The 17,344-nt window shown below is 42.7% G+C and overlaps 1 pseudogene; it reads right to left on the bottom strand.

The window, feature by feature from the left end:
• Positions 1 to 2,461: 2,461 nt before the first annotated feature.
• LOC146614437 (thioredoxin reductase 1, cytoplasmic-like) lies at positions 2,462 to 14,168 on the bottom strand (annotated as a pseudogene).
• Positions 14,169 to 17,344: the final 3,176 nt, after the last annotated feature.

The following is a 17,344-nucleotide window of genomic DNA, read 5'->3' as shown; positions in this document are numbered from 1 at the left end:
AGTTAAAACAGGCTGCGAATGCAGGACCTACTTTATATTATAGTCCACTATTTTTACATTGTATTGCTACCTTTACTTAGCAGAAGATGTGAGTATTTCCTCCACTATTGCCGTTGGATGGCTAAAACTATAATGACTCAGAGGGAGAAGGACCAAATGAGTTAATGTCCAAAATAAAAATTATTTGGTTAAAACACGCAACTATCTTACGAAAACAGTGTGCCAAAGAAGCACAAGAGGAGCACACAGGAGCCTTTAAACAGTCCAAAAAATGCCAAACACGATGAGGAAAACATGACAAGAACAAGAGCAATGTGTGGAGTACATATGCCTGCGGGTGAATAAAGGATCAAATGTATAACTGTGAAACTGGGCAAACCAGTTATCGAGGTCTAAAAAGTTACCATCCAGACAGGAACCAGTGATAACAACACAAAATGTGAAACAGCTCGAACAAACATAACAAAAATCCAAAAACAGTCATTCAGCATTCAAAGTGTGTAGTTTGTTTTGTCATGTCTCAGCTGATTGATTTGTTTTTCTGACAGAGAACTAGAAGCACTGTAAATGATTGTTTTAGGCTTCAATGATCGAGTATTTCACAAAGCAAAGAAAAAAGATGGATCTGAGCACACAGATGTGCTTTTACTCTTCACTCTGCCCTCTTCATCATGTTACAGCAGCTTCATCCTGTGACCCTTTGGAGGTTCCTGGGCTCCATGGGCTGGAAACCATTGGACTAAACTACTGAGCTGTGTGCAGTGGAATTAGAGCTGGCTCCACCTTGAAGAGCTACAAAGCTAAACTACTGCTTATACACATGAATAGATCTGTATTAGCAATATAATGCTGTTTCATATATTAATGACATTAGCTGATAATATGAGGACTTGTGCTTCTCATGAAATCAACCAGTACAGCTTTTCAGTTTGTGACTTAAATGCAAGCAGAGCTGCTTCATTCACTTCATTCAGCTACAGTCCCACCTAGTGGAGTAAGAGCATACTGTAAGAAGGTCAGGCAAAACCTTTAAACCAAGTCCAAACCAAGAGGCCGGTGATAAATAGACTCCTACATGGCATCTCCACCTTGCTGTGAGACCTGCACAAAGTCATAGAAGCTGCTTTGCTTTGATCAAATTATGCTCTAATTGCATTTTCAAGCACACGCCAGAAAGAGGCAGTCCTGTGCACTTGTTCTAATGAGGGTATCTATCTTTTGCAGGCAGGTCTGTCACAGAGGCAGTCAGAAGGTGGTCAGGGGGATAGCAATAGAAAATCTGCATCTAATCACTCAGCATCAATGGTAAATGGACTGATTCTTATATAGTGCTTTTCTACTCTCCCGGAGTACTCAAAGCGCTCTATACAACCACTCATACCAGCACGTCTATACACAAGTGCAAACTAACCTGCATTCACATTCATCCACGCTCCGATGAACGCATCAGAGGGCAATTTGGGGTTAGTATCTTACCCAAGGATACTTGATATGCAGACTGGGGAAGCCAAGGACCGAACCACCGACTTTCCGATCAGTAGCTGATTTGCTCTACCACCTGAGCCACAGCCACCCCATCAATGATCATAGAGTGCAACAACATGGAGTGGATGTTTAACCTGTGCACTCGAGACAGGCTGCAACTCACCAAGACAATGAAAATGATGCCCTTGCACGGGACACGTCCATGCTGTGAGCTCACAGAGGTACTTTTTTTAAAAAATGTAATCGAAATGAAGAGTGCAGACCTGAGGTGATGAGGGATGAAAGAACTCTTCAGAGAGATACTTTATGTGCTTCACTCAATGACCTGCACCAAGATTCAGCTGTTGCTTTAAAGCAGATGTTGTGCTCTGTGATGCTGAGTTGGAATATAAGAGTAAAAATAGGGAACTCTAAAGGCTATAGCATTAGCTTCCACCAAGAATACCATTAATTTAGATAATTCCATAATCTTCCGTCTAGTTCATTACATGAAATTAAGTCTGTAAAACCCCCGAGGCTCGTACCAGGCAATAAAAACACAGAGTATAAGCCAGAGCTTTTACTCCATGTAAATGCAGCAAATCCCAGTCTTATCACTATGTTGCAGCCTTTAAAATATTCTACTAAATTTAAGCTTACAGAGGCTTTCAAAGGCAGAACCTTAGGGAGCATCTTATCTTCCCTGAAGCAACGAAGCAAAAAAAAATGCTTCAGTGGGACTTTATATTTTAAAGTTATACTCAAAGCAACCAGTTCATAAAAAAAAGCAAACAAACCGAAAAAAGACGCACAAAAAGAGAGAGTGTGTTAGCAGCAGACTAACAGTCGTCACCCGCCTGTCTGTCAGGGTTCAGGTGAAAACATCACTCGAGGATCATCCAGCCTTTCTGCCACCTCCACTAATCAGCTGGTCACAAACGTGTGCCTGCTGTCCTGTTGCAGTAAGAGACGGTGACGCGCAGCAGGGGAGCTAACCTCAGCAGTTTCCTCTCAGCATCAAGGCCTCAGACAGACGTTGTGTCTGGGTCAAAGCGCTGAGCACCACTCCACTGCAAAATCCATAAAAGTGAGAAAATGTTTCACTTTGTCTTTGCAACAACACACTTTTTGCAAAGACCAATGATGTCATCTCATTTAGATGGAATCTAAGCCTACAACATAACCTTCGGCCTGTGTATAAAATAAACTGAGCTGTTTTGGCTCATTTTCAGACAGACAGACGTCTGCGTCGAATCATAATTACTACTGGTTCATCACTGTGACACATTTCACATTACACACAGTCACATTCAGTAATTACAGCAGAGCAATCAATCCGTAGTCCACAAGGTGATATGTAGTTAGCCATCACTCCCCGAACCTCGTCTTAGCTGACACTGGCGGACTCAGTGACCTCTATTTACCACTTCATTGAATGTCTTATTAATTAACTTTTGAAAATGTCAACTATTACGGGCTCATGTACTGTGGGGTCAATCTCTGCTGCCTTGAGCGACAGGTTTTTGTTTTTTAATTAAATATTGTCTATGAATAATTCAGACTGGCTGCATCCAAAGTGGGAGACTCATTTAAATGTGCTGCTGTGGCAATGACCCCAAACAGCAGAGCTTTTCTAGGGCATGAACACTGTAATATCTCCAAAGTGAGCTCTCAGCACAGCTCTTCAAAACCAAGTGTAACAGCACATCAAGCAGAAGACAGAGGATTAATAACAAAAATTATTAAGAAAAATTATTAGCAGGTGTCAGAAGCAGCAGTTTGTCATTTGGTGCCTTAATAGCGTCCAGATTAAGTTGTTCTTTCTAAACGGTTTTTTAAATATTGTGGAAAAATACTGACCTGGGCTGATCGGGGTGGCTGCTCACAGCAGTATCTAGTTGTTCTTTGGTGAGACAACATTTCACTGCTGCCACAAAACCCTGGAGGATATCTCCAGCACTGGGGCCCATAATATGGAAACCAATCACATGTTCCTGTTGAAGCACAGCAGTTCGGCATTGGTTGAGCTCTTCTGGATTGATTTTTCCTTCAGTGGAACAACGGAGCTTCAGGAGGTGCAGGGGCGTCAAACGGCTGCTGGCTATGTCCAGATGATGCAGAGAGCATCCCTCATGACTGAGGGCCCTCGTCTGTGTGGTAACCACTGGGTTTTTCAACAGGACAGCGCTACAGTACACAATGCCCGCAGGAACTTGGATTTTTGTTGTGTGTGTGTGTGTGTGTGGGGGGGGGGGGGGGGGGGGGGGGGGGGGGATCACAGGTTGGTTTTTTTTGGGAGGTGTGGTCCTAAACTTTGGATCAGTTGTAAACAGCCTGTTTCAGTTTAAGTGTTGTTTTCAATAAACACTCCCATTTCTTCTGGTTGCATGTTGAAAGCTCTACTTGGAACCTTGTTAAGATCCAACCATGCAAAGCTGTGGTACACCTGCAATAAATATGCCTTTTTTAGGTGTGTGTGAGTGTTTGCTGTGTGTTGGCTTTTCCAGATGTCATACAGGCTTTCTCCTCAGACAGACCGAAGGCTGCGTACAGTGGAGTGAGAAGAACAGTGGGTACAGTAGCGTAATCACATTGTGACCAAAAGACTGATACCGACTGTTTCTCATGCAACATTTATCTCACTTCTAAAATCAGTTTGATAGACGTGTAGAAATCACACATTTATACAAACTGCATGTTCAGATTTTTTTTAATGTACCAAGACGTTCTCCCCTCCATAAAGTCACATGACCAGCAGCTTCCCACAATGCACAGAAAGGCCTGCAGTGGAGAGGCGTCCATGCTGCACTGATCCAGTGGCATAAATCTAATCCACGCTGGTCTGGTCCCTCTCATTTACCAGCATCCTGCCATTACCACATACACACATTTTACCGACCATCATTGTAACACTGGGCAAAACTAGACCCGTTTTTTGGATCAAAATGAAATGTAATGTAGAATAAATTCATCTGACATGAACTTCCCCAAATAGGAGTTGACAAAAAAATCTAATAATTTGTCCCTGGGAAGTAGCCAGACTTTTTCTTTCCCATACAGGAGGTTTAGTCTCATCCTGAGGAGGAGAAACTACCCTTCTGCCCCCCCAATTGAGATCTGATGTGTTTTCAGAGTGCTCCTTTCGTTCCGCTTTTTTGCCCTGTGTTAAAGTCACTACTAACGTGAAGTTTGCTGAGTGGTTTGAACACTTGTACTACTGATCCATGAAGGAAAACCTTACCCTGACACACCAGCATGTGAACAAACTAATTGCTTTCTTGTTTTATCCTTGTAGCTACTGGTGTCCTTGGCTGCACTGAGGGGAATCTTTGGTACCTTGCACAATGACATAAAGCCAGATACTATCATGTTTTTAATGTGCTGGAGCCCCTTAGAGTCAAACTCCCGAACTCCAGCTTCAGTCAGGCAGATACAGGTTGGTTCATCCCACATGGTACATACCCCACCCCCCCTCCCAGAGGTATATAATTTGCCCAGATACATGGTAACCCGCTTCAGCCTAATGTCTTGAACCAAACACAACCTTTATGCAGAATTTGTGTGCTTGTGTCTGTTGAGGATGCACATAGTGGAGGTTCTGAGAAAATATACCCAGTACTGGTTCTGTGAACTCTCCTAGTATATTGCTCGTGTATATTTTGTTCTTTCAGACACCAGAAGAATACACAACTGCTAACAAATGAAAGCAGAAGAGAGAAGCAGCTTTATTAACGTGCCCAGCTCACAGAATGACCTGGTTCATGTAGATGTCTTCTGCTGCACCGTATAAATAATGACACAGTCAGTAGTAGTTATTGATCCAAGTCTAAGGAGTGAGGAGCTTATTAGCTCACTTGTCTCAGTTTCCAACCCAGATCTATCCAAAGGAAGGGGCTATCACATTCATGGACATTAGTGCGTTTGTGGACATCCTGACTGGGATGCTCCATCTTCACCAGTATCAGATGAATATCTCCACGTGAAACTTTGCAGTACCCACTTAGCACAATGTCTCACGTGACCGAGATCACTGACAGCAGAGACTGCTGAGCAGTTGACTGGCTTCATGACTGATCCACCAATTTAACATTACACTTTGTTGTTTTGCAGGCCTTCGTTACGGTAGGGGTCAGACTGACAAACATGTGAGCATCTCTGTAGCCTTTAAACCTCATCATAAAATGCATAACTGCTTTAAATATAAAGCAGTTATTTTGCATTAACCTGCAATAGCAGGTTAATGCAAAATTAATGTTAAGTACAATTAATGTGAGTCCACTAAGAACAATGGCCTAAATTATGCTAAAGATAACTGAGCATCATAAACCTGCTTGTTGGTCAACATGAAGAAAGCCTTTGAACAGATAAAGAAGGTGTGTTTAACAAAGCGATCTACAGGAATACATCGAAAACATCATAAAACTTAGCTGAAGGTGTTAAAGTTGCCTGAAAACCACATCTGTGGTCAAACCAATGCAAATGTATTATTTGATGAAAAAAGATCCACTAAGCATCAGGCAGGTACTGTATATGTCACATGTAGCTGACGTGTGTCCTCTTTCTGATTTCTTTTTTTTTTGCATATTTGTTACACTTGCATGTTTCAGATCATCAAACATTTTTATACAAAATGCAGTATTTAAATGATGATTTCATGACGTAAGGGAAAAACGTTATCCAAACCTACCTGTCCTTATTTCAAAAAGTAATCACCCCTTAAACCTAATAACTGGTTATGCCAACTTTGACAGCAAGAACTGCAGTTAAGTGTTTGTGATCGCTGTGGAGGAATCTAGGTCCACTCTTCTCTGCAGGATTAATTCGGCCATAGTGGAGGGTTTTTGAGTGTGACTGGCCTGTTTAAGGTCAGACCAAAATATCTTATTCAGACAATCAGATTTAAGTCTGGACTTGGGCTAAGCCACTCCAAAACCTTCATTTTTCTTTAATTTTCTTCTCTTGTTCTTGAACCATTCAGAGGTGGACTTGCCAGCGTGTTACAGATCGTTGTGCTGATACATAATCCAAGTGTGCCGGAGCTTGAGGGCACGAACTGATGAGCAGATATTTTCTATCAGAATTTTCCAGGAGAGAGCAGATTTCACAGTTTTAACAATTACAGCAAGTCATCGAGGTCCCAAACCCCCCAGACCATCACGCTGTCACATTCTGTTTGACAGCTGCTATAATGCATAAAATGCTGTGTTAGCTGCAAACAAGTGGAATCTTCCACCAAGTTAAACTTTTTGTCATTACTTCACAGGATATTTTCACAAAAGTCTTTTTTTTTTAGCAAATGTGAGACAAGCCTTTGTTTTTGGTCAGCAGATGTTATTTTGTCCCAGTAAATTTCTTATAGTTGAATCATGAACACTGAATAGATGGACATGGGTGGACGGGTGGACGGATGTCCCAGACACTCTCCTTTGTTTGAAGGTAATATCAACAAGGTCTGCGTCAGGTGTTGAGGAACCAGGGCACCCTGACGAGAAGTGGGCTACTGGAACAAGAAGGCATCGGTGGGCAAGAGAAGAAAACAGGGCGTTGTTGGAATGCTACTACGCAAGTAACCCCGGCAGAAGGGGCTACATGAATAGGATGAGGGACCTATGGATTCTTCGATACCCAACATCCACAATGACGGCGAAACAACTAGTAGCTCAGTGTTCCAACATTCGAAAGAAGGGACTGCTCTCACAGCTAGAGACTGACGAGGTACAACATAAATGCTACGGCAAGGAGGAGTCAGGACACCAGGTCAGGGGGGAGATATCATCACCCCCACCCGAGATTAGGTACATAGCCCCAAGTGCGATAGGAGAAGGATCGTTGAGTGCAAGAGGAACTGACCTGAAAAATAGGATCATGGCCAAGCTTGAAACCTGGACCCGGTTACCAAGATTACGTGAAGTACCCTCAGAAGGTCTGCTAGATGATGTTAATGCAGCACTACGGGCAATACCTACAACCACGATTACCGACACTAACAAGCTGATCTACAATATGGCAGCAGTGATCAGTGAGATGCTTGGCTACAAGTTGAACAGCGACAAGGGGCAGTACCCTCCATGGAGAAGGAGGCTAGAGGGCAAGATCAAAGTAGCACGGAGGGAGGTTAGCCAACTATCGGAGTTGCAGAAAGGTGCGGCAAAGAAGGTGCCTAAGAAATACAGCAAGCTGTCCATACCTGAGGCCTTGGAAACTGCCAAGCAAAGACTCACAGCCTTGGCCAGCCGCTTGAGGAGGTACACCAGAGAGATAGAAGGCAGGAGAATAAACCAGCTGTTCTCCACAGAACCAGCAAAGGTGTACTCTCAGTGGCAAGGGAACAATAAGAGAACAGCACCACCAAAGCTGGAGGCAGAACAATACTGGAAGAGCATATGGGAGAAGGATGCAACCCATAACGGCAATGCTCAGTGGCTAGAGGATCTGAGGGCAGACCACAGCGACCTCCCTGAACAGGGTCCAGTAACCATCACAGTGGCAGATATCCAAGAAAGGGTCTCCAGTATGAAGAGTTGGACAGCACCAAATCAAATCAAATCAAATCACTTTTATTGTCACATCACATGTGCAGGCACACTGGCACAGCACATGCGAGTGAAATTCTTGTGTGCGAGCCCCACAAGCAACAGAGATGTGCAAACACAACAACACAAACGAGCAAAATACAAGAATGGCCAACCTGAAACTAATAAATATATGTACAATATATAATAGTATATGCATTTCTGGATGTGTATACTAAATATTTTCCTACGTGTGTGTGTGTGTGTGTGTGTGTGTGTGTGTGTGTGTGTGTGTGTGTGTGTGTGTGTGTGTGTATACACATTTTTACAAATTAAATAGTAAAAAAAAAAAAGAAAAAAAAAAAAAATAATAATAATAATAAAATATAAAATATACAGAGTTGAATATGTGCAAAACAGTGGCATTACTGTACAGTATGGAGTGCATAATGTTGAAGTTCCAGTAGTGAAGCTGAGGTGTCTATGACGTGTTCAGCAGTCTGATGGCCTGATGGAAGAAGCTGTCTCTCAGTCTGCTGGTTCGGGACCGGATGCTGCAGAACCTCCTTCCTGATGGAAGCAGTCTGAACAGTTTATGGCTGGGGTGACTGGAGTCCTTGATGATCCTCCCCGCTTTCCTCAGGCAGCGCTTCCTGTAGATGTCTTGGAGGGAGGGAAGCTCACCTCCAATTATCCGTTCAGAGCACCGCACTACTCGCTGGAGAGCTTTGCAGTTGTAGGCGGTGCTGTTGCCATACCAGGTGGTGATGCATCCAGTGAGGATGCTCTCAATGGCACAGTGATAGAAGGTCCTGAGGATGCGGGGGCTCATGCCGAATCTTTTCAGTCTCCTGAGAAAGAAGAGGCGCTGCTGCGCCTTCTTCACTGTTTTGTTTGTGTGTACTGACCACGTAAGATCCTCAGCCAGATGTACACCAAGGAAGCGGAAGCTGCTCACTCTCTCCACAGCAGCGCCGTTGATGGTGATGGGGGTGTGTACTTCTCTGCACCTCCGGAAGTCCACTATCAACTCCTTTGTCCTTGCGACGTTGAGGGTGAGATGGTTGTCTTGACACCAGTGGGTCAGGGCGCTGACCTCCTCCCTGTAAGCCGTCTCATCACCGTTGGTGATAAGACCCACCACTGTAGTGTCGTCCGCAAACTTCACAATGATGTTGGAGCTGTTAGTGGCTGTGCAGTCGTAGGTGTAGAGTGAGTACAGGAGAGGGCTCAGTACACACCCCTGTGGAGCACCAGTGTTCAGTGTGATGGGGGATGAGGTGATGCTGCCCAGTCTGACCACCTGGCGTCTGTCAGACAGGAAGCTAAGGATCCAGCTGCAGAGGGAGCTGCTCAGTCCTAGATCCTGCAGTTTCCTGTCCAGCTTCGAGGGAACGATGGTATTGAATGCTGAGCTGTAATCTACAAACAGCATTCTCACATACGTGTCTCTCTTCTCCAGGTGTGACAGGGCAGTGTGTAGTGTCAGGGCTATGGCATCATCAGTGGACCTGTTGTGGCGGTATGCAAACTGTAGAGGGTCCAGTGAGTCGGGTAGTGCAGAGCAGATGAAGTCCCTGACCAGCTTCTCGAAGCATTTGCTTACGATGGGGGTCAGGGCTACAGGTCGCCAGTCGTTCAATGAGGAGATGGTGGAGGATTTGGGTACAGGGACGATGGTGGCCATTTTGAAGCAGGCTGGGACTACAGACAGAGAGAGGGAACCAGGCCCCGACATGGTTCACGCCTACTGGCTAAAGAAGCTGACTGCACTCCACGAGCGTCTGGCAGCATAAATGAACCAGCTGCTAGTTAACGAGAGACACCCGGAATGGCTAACCGAAGGTCGGACAGTCCTGATCCTCAAGGACCCCCAGAAGGGACCGGTCCCCTCCAACTACCGACCAATAACCTGCCTCAGTACTACATGGAAGCTCCTGTCAGGCATCATATCGGCTAAGATGAACAGGCACATGGGTCAATACATGAGCGGGACACAGAAAGGGATGGGCAAGAATACCAGAGACGCAAAACACCAGCTACTGGTAGACAGAACAATCAGCCGAGACTGCAAGACCAGACTGACCAACCTGTGCACGGCCTGGATTGATTAGAAGAAGGCCTATGACTCAATGCCCCACAGCTGGATACTGGAATGCCTAGAATTGTACAAGATCAACAGGACCCTTCATCAGGAACTCAATGGGGATGTGGCGGACAACACTGGAGGCCAACCTCAAGCCCATAGCACAAGTCACCATCAAGTGCGGGATCTACCACGGAGATGCTCTGTCCCCACTGCTGTTCTGCATAGGCCTGAACCCCCTCAGTGAGATCATTAACAAGACTGGCTACGGATACCAACTACGGAACGGAGCAGTTGTCAGCCACCTCCTGTACATGGATGACATCAAGCTGTATGCCAAGAGTGAACTGGGTACTGGATTAGGACTGAGAAGCTCATTTTTAGGGTTTGGTGTCAAACCAGTGACCTAAAGAATTATTTAAAGACGTTTTTAATCTATGAATCTTAAAATATTGTGCATGGGTGTGTATTACAAATATGTAAGCACATTTTAACAAATATCATCAAACTGAGTAACTGAGTCTGTATAGAAATAGCCTCTGTGACTAATATATTACTTTTATGTACATTTTATTATTCAAGTGTTGTTGTTTCCAGCCTTGTGGTGACAAAGGGGCAGAAGATAAATCTCAGAGATCTCGAGGTGATTAATGGGTGAGAACATTAAGTTTGGGGACCTTATCTAATCCTTGCTCTTTGCTTTAGTGGACATTTTTGTTTTTGGCGACTTTTAAAAGGTTATTTGATGAAAAGTTTCTCAAAAGTTCTGATAAAATGCTAACAATTTTATGTCTGTCTTTTTGTACGGGATCAAACCCAAACCAGTCGATAATAATGCTGAATCTGAACAGCAGCCATTAACAAAAAAGGATCCATTCATCCATTTAACCACCGATTGCCTGAGACACAGCGGTGGTGGAAATACCCAGGTTTCCCCCGGGTATTCCCACCACCTCGCAGTCCAGAGACACCTGTTAGGTTACCTGATGATTCTAAGCTGGCCGTGGATGTTAAAAAGATAAAGTTCTTCAAGTATGCACAGCATTGTATGGGGGTTTGTGGTCCAAAGTGCTCTGAGTGGTCAGCAACAAGAGAACAACACTATATAAATCCAAGCCAGTATCTGAAATCCACTGTACACTGACCAAATAGCCTGAAATAGCAGACGCCGTACTTTTTACTACCAAGTTTCTATCATCAGAGGAAAGCGTCACACCCCTTCTTAATGTCTTTAAAGCAAGAAAGTGTAAAAATTGGTGATTGGGCAAACTCAGTGTTTCTAACAGTAAAATCACATGTCCCTCTTCACTCTGAGGCTAAATACATTTATTAGATTTTACAGTAGTTTTCTGATTTGACAGTATCGCAGTATGTCCTTCTGACCCAATATAAATCACCTTAATGTGACTGCTGATTTTATTTTAGGTTATATGAAGAAAACTGGATTGAATTGATTCTGGCTCGGGACCAGCACTCGCAGCGCACAAGCTTCTGACGCTCTAAGGCTGGATTGTGTCTCCTCCAGTTTTGAACAAGGGACTTTTTCACATACAAAGAAAATGTGCTAATCACTACACCATGCAGTCACTGTTGTAGTGCAGTACAGTACTCGAGTACTTGATTGCTCAGTTACTTTCCACCATTATTTGTTCTTTGCAGATATTAAACCTTGGATGTATTTAGGCCATAATTTGGGTTGATTACATGTCTGCTGTGTAAAATTCTCTAAAAAAAACCAGATAAACATCCCTCAAACTGTTAGAAGGACTATTTTTAGGATCTTAAGCAATTTTATTATAATATAACCTATAATTGATATTCTGTTTCTCTGTATTGTTGTAGGGTCTTTACCTTAAAATATAAAGTGCCTTGATGTGACTGTTGTGATTTGCTGCTATTAATAAAACTGAACTCTAATAAGTTAAAAAGAAATTACCATACCCTAAAAGACATCCAAAGTCTGCTCTACCTAAGAGACAAGGAGAGGCGTTGAAAGTTTTGATGATGTGTTGTTATACAGAAAATTATCATATTGTTATCGTCATATACCTCAGTGAGAGAACAGTGATAAAGGAAGTCCACTCCTCCACCAGTCGGATAGTTCAGATCTTATTCAGCCATTCAGCCTGGGAGGAGGCCAGGCTGCAGCAGGACGGTGACCGCCAGTCTGAGACCCGACAGGAAGCCAGCACGCTCCAATCCCTCAACAGACCCGCCCACCACCAGGGTTCGACCTGGGGAGTGAGGCTGGACTGGCGACAGAAGGAAAGGTATTTTAAGGTGATGGTCAATAGATTTTAGATGTTTTTTTCTGTAGAGATGTTAGTTGACCTCTCTGTCTCTGTATGCCAAGATACTGAGGTCTGCTGTCAGGTGGCTTTTTCTCACATCCATATCTGCACCTTAAACTATTGGGAATTGGAAATTGTGAAAGCAGCTTAGATTATAACAGAAGTTTTATATTTTAATAGAAATGACTAATATTGACAACCAGTGAGGTAATTGGCTTCCCAGCAATAAATAGTCAGCACATTAATGCTACAGACAATCTTTCTGTGCTGCAGTTCATCTAGTGGCCACTGGAGGGTGCTCCAAACATATTACCAGTGCATGGATGTAAATGCAAAAATCTCTCAAAACTCACTTTTCAAATATAGATATTTTTCAACTTCACACACAATTCAATTCATTACTGTCAACAGATATTTGAAAGTATGAGAAATCTTATTAGGCACTGAGCATGTAATAATAACATTGTGACAAATGTCAGAAACCATCCCGGGTTTTGTCTGCTTGTTTGTTTTGTTGTTGTTGTTAAACAGCACATCATTTGTATTTACTGATGATTTCTCTGCAGTGATTCTATCAAAGATCGAATGTATTTTAACAGATACCGTGACAGTATGAGGTGCTGCAATCTCTCCATGAGCACTGAGGACAGTGACTCCACAGCTCTGCAGCGCCCTCTTCAGCTCTAAACTGCACCCAGGTGTGTCCCACTGAAATGAATCAAGAGTTGGATATTTGCATTTGGACTTACACATAGTTATACAAGAACTCAAGTGCTTGTATTTCATGTGAAGTTGGAATGTTTGCACGATTAACAAATCTAGTGCTTATCTATAATTGAATGACAAATGGGGTCAAATAATTCATTTTACCATTTAAAACCAAAACATATTCTGTTTCACAAACATTCCCTCTTGGTTAAACATCCAACCATATTTTGTAGAGTCTTGGCCTCTCCCAGCAGTGATGCCGCTTGTTCAAATTTCCTGATGCTGTCAATCCTGAAAAACAAAGCTCCCAATTTTAAAGGAAAGCCAAGGCAAGGAAAGGACAGGACTTAATATTTATCACCATAGCTCTGGTTCAAAAAACTGAACACTCGCCCCTGGTGCCTCTTGGAGTGGTGGCCATGAGGTCAAAGACAAGCACCTTTTTCCCCAACACTGCAGCTTCCTGAATGATTAAGAGGAGAGGAAAACAGTCAGAGAGCAACTTGAAGGAGAGAAATTAAATATTTAAACGGCCTAAGCATTTGTCCTTCTCAACAGTCCCAGCTCTTGTCCCTTCATCTCATTTCCACTCGTGTCGAGAGCTGCTCACACATCATCCCATTACCATGAAGCCCATTAATATGATAATTATCTGAGCTGGGCTGTGGCAAAGAGTGCATTCATTGACCAGATTAGCAGTAATTATGAGGTGCAGTTGGTGAAGTGTCCTCTAACTACTGGGAGCGCAGCAGGAGTTAATGCTGGATGCATACAAAGGAACGTGGGGATGCACAAATATGAATAAAAGGAGAGCAATCTATGCCTTATAGTAGTCATATAATGACTGATATTTGGGAATAGTAATTATAGAAGGTACTGTGTGGTTGCTAGGGTAGACTGTGAGATAGAGCCTGTTGCTTTAAGGCCCCTGTTCTGTGAAACCAGCTTAGATTCGGGAGATTAGATTTAAGATTAGGCTTCAAACTTTCCTATTTGATCAAGTTTACAGTAGTTAGGGCTGGATCCGGTCACAATACACCCTCCCTTAGGCTACATCCACACTCGTTTCCTCTCCTTTTTGGCCTCCCATCCACACTGAGACGCCATTTTTCCCGAAGAAAAACGCAGCGTTTTCAAAACGCTCTCGAAAACTCTCGAAAAAATGCAGACTTTCGAAAACAATGACACATTTTAGTCATGTGATGCAGTCATGTGACCAATTACACTAAAATAGCGGAGGGCATCATACAGCAGTTGTTTTGTTTGCTCTCAATTTTGACAGCCCTATTAAAGATTAACATCAGTTTGTACATGCTACAAATTCTTTAATTCTCACTCGCTTTTGCAACGTTGTACTTTTGTGTTACTCGCAGCAACAACTCCACCTCATTGTGAGTCCATTTAAAGAACTCGGTGCTTTTCCTCAACATTCTGCCGCCACGTTTCAAAGAGCCGGAGAGTAAATAAACGGCAGACAGAAATGAGGCAGGTCGAATCTTCTTGTGTCGAATCTTCTTCTTCATGCGCAGGACTAGAATGTAAGTGTTTACGGCCGTTTCAAAGTGGACGCACAACTCTGTGAAGACAACTGAAAACGCTGGTGTGGACGCGGAGCGTTTTCAGACGTAAACGACGTTTTCAAATTTATCCAGGCTAGTGTGGATGTAGCCCAAGTTACACCACTAGGCCTAGACTGTGCTGTACTAGACTTCCCATAATGCACTTCTTGTTCGCTCACCTTTTTTCTCTCACTATGTGTTTACACACCTCTCTGCATTTAATCATTAGTTTTTATTATTGTTATTCATCTCCAGCTCTCTTCCACAGCGCGTCTTTTATCCTGTCTTCCTCCCCCTCACCTCCGACTGGCTGCAGGCGGATGGCCCCGCCCCTCCCTGAGCCTGGTTGTGCCGGATGTTTCTTCCTGTTAAAATGGAGTTTTTCCTTCCCACTTTTGCCAATTGCTTGGTTGTTGTTTGATTGTTGGGGTTTTCTCTGTATTATTGTAGGGTAGCACCTTGAGTTGACTGTTGTTATGATTTGGCTCATTTGATTGAGGTGAGTTGAACCCTTGGATCTGATAACACTCTTGTGACTAACCTTTTTTAAATGCAGTATATGTACGTAGGTTGTATAAAGTGCCTGCAAACCTGTTAAACAAATGTGTAAAAATACTTTTTCTGAGCGTGCTCACAGAGTACTTAGCTAGTGCAGTATTATTTTAAATTAAGTTTAGTAATCAAAGTTAAAAAGAGGTGTTCAAAAGAGAAGGAGAGAACAGAATGATTATTGAGGAATGAGGAGTTTTAGAAATAAGCATTTGTTATACAGGGTGGGCCATTTATATGGATACACCGTGATAACATGGGGATGGTTGGTGATATTAAAGTCCTGTTTGTGGCACATTGAAAGAATAAAGTTACGTTGAAACCGAGCACACCATTGTTTTTCTTGTGACATTACCAATAAGTCTGATGTGTCACATGGCCCTCTTCCTATTGAAAAAACAAAAGTTGTATCCAAGATGGCCGACTTCTAAATGGCCACCATGGTCACCACCCATCTTGAGGAGTTTGCCCCCTCACATATACTAATGTGCCACAAACAGGACTTTAATATCACGGTGCATCCATATAAATGGCCCACCCTGTATAGTGACTCATTAAGTCAGTCTTTGAAGACCTGTGACTTCTCATTTGTTTCATGTTTACAGACATTACAGATATTTTATCTGTGCTAAAAGTCATTTGGGCTTGTCGCCTCATTGAAGTGTGTGAGTTTATAGCATAAGCTTAGATGAAAGTTTCCTTTTCCCAGACATGTGACTCTAGTTTTTGTCTATAATGCTGATCTTGTGTGTGTGTGTGTGTGTGTGTGTGTGTGTGTGTGTGTGTGTGTGTGTGTGTGTGTGTGTGTGTGTGTGTGTGAGACAGAGGGAGAGAGAGACTTTGAGATGCTGTGTTTTCTCTGGTACAGCACGATGTTGCAAATATTCTAGAGGAAAATCTTTGAGTTCTTGACTAAATATCATCTTCCTAACACCTTTGACCTCATGCAACTGCTTACATCAGACTCTTTGGGATTGGAAATACACAGTCACAGTGGTAGTTAGGCCAGGTCACAACAATCATGCTGAACAACATCTAATCCAAATGAGAAGTTTTAAACTTTAAATTTGCAGAACCAAGATTTTCCACATTATCTGTGAGCAATGCCACAAATCCTAATAATGTGTCTGTCATTGCAAAGGTTCCTAATAGTGGTATGTTGTAAGTAATAAATTTGTTCTCCTACCTTCTCCAGTTTTTATGAAGTCTCCTTCATTTGAAGCTATACATAGCTAGGATAACAACATCAAATATCTTACAATTCAACTTTTCAATAAAAAATTTGTATAAAGAGTATAAATATCTATGAGTATATGCATTTCCGCCTTCTTTCTCGTCTAGTTTATCTGAAAGCAGAAAGCAAGACATATCTCATTAATGAAAAACATGTGCCCTAGGTACTATTTTTCTATTAAATGAAAATCAATCAGAATTGATCACAACTAATTAGTGTCATAGCTCTACCTGGGGTTTTTTAATGGACTGTTTAACTGTCGCGCCATCTTGTGGTGAAAATTGTGAATAACATTTTCAACTCAGCAGCAGCCACTAAGCAGTAAAACAAGGTTTGGGGATTCTGAGCAAGTGCACACGAAATGACCCAGACATACGAAAGCCCCAGACACAAAACAAACAACCATAAAGTGTAACACAAGGCAACCATATAGTGACTTGTTGTCGCACTTGGTTGAAAAATGCTCCCCGAGATGAAAAAGCCTATCTCAGTCAGAAATGTCTGGAACTATTACTGTTGCTGCGCCTTTCAACCGCTTTAAAACAAAATTTGAGTGGCTGTTTTTTTCGGGTTTGTGTGTGTGTGTTTGTTCGTTTTTTACTTGTTTTTTTATTATTAATTTATTATACCATATGCCAGCGGCGGTAGGCAGACCACGTAGACGTTTTCTGGAAATCCACGCGCTACAAGATGCGTTCATTTGCTGCCGTAGATGTAGGAACTACACTTTCTGTGAGATTACATTATATTACATTATAACCAATGTGTACTTTATCTAAGGATGTAAGGGTTTTCTACTTCGTTTATGTTACTTCTTGGACATATAGTTTCGATAACAGTACCAACTACCATTCCTATGTAGATGTGGGCTTGTGCGGTACTGAAGGTCATGAACGCAGCACGGGCCTCTACTGTTGAGATGGGGTACTGCAGCCGCGGCT

The sequence above is a fragment of the Diplotaxodon limnothrissa genome, linkage group LG17 (genome assembly GCF_057381915.1).
Source record: "Diplotaxodon limnothrissa isolate DT_005_m linkage group LG17, D_limnothrissa_male_GT1.1, whole genome shotgun sequence".
Taxonomy (NCBI): Eukaryota; Metazoa; Chordata; class Actinopteri; order Cichliformes; family Cichlidae; genus Diplotaxodon; species Diplotaxodon limnothrissa.
This window is presented reverse-complemented; position numbering and strand designations above follow the sequence as displayed.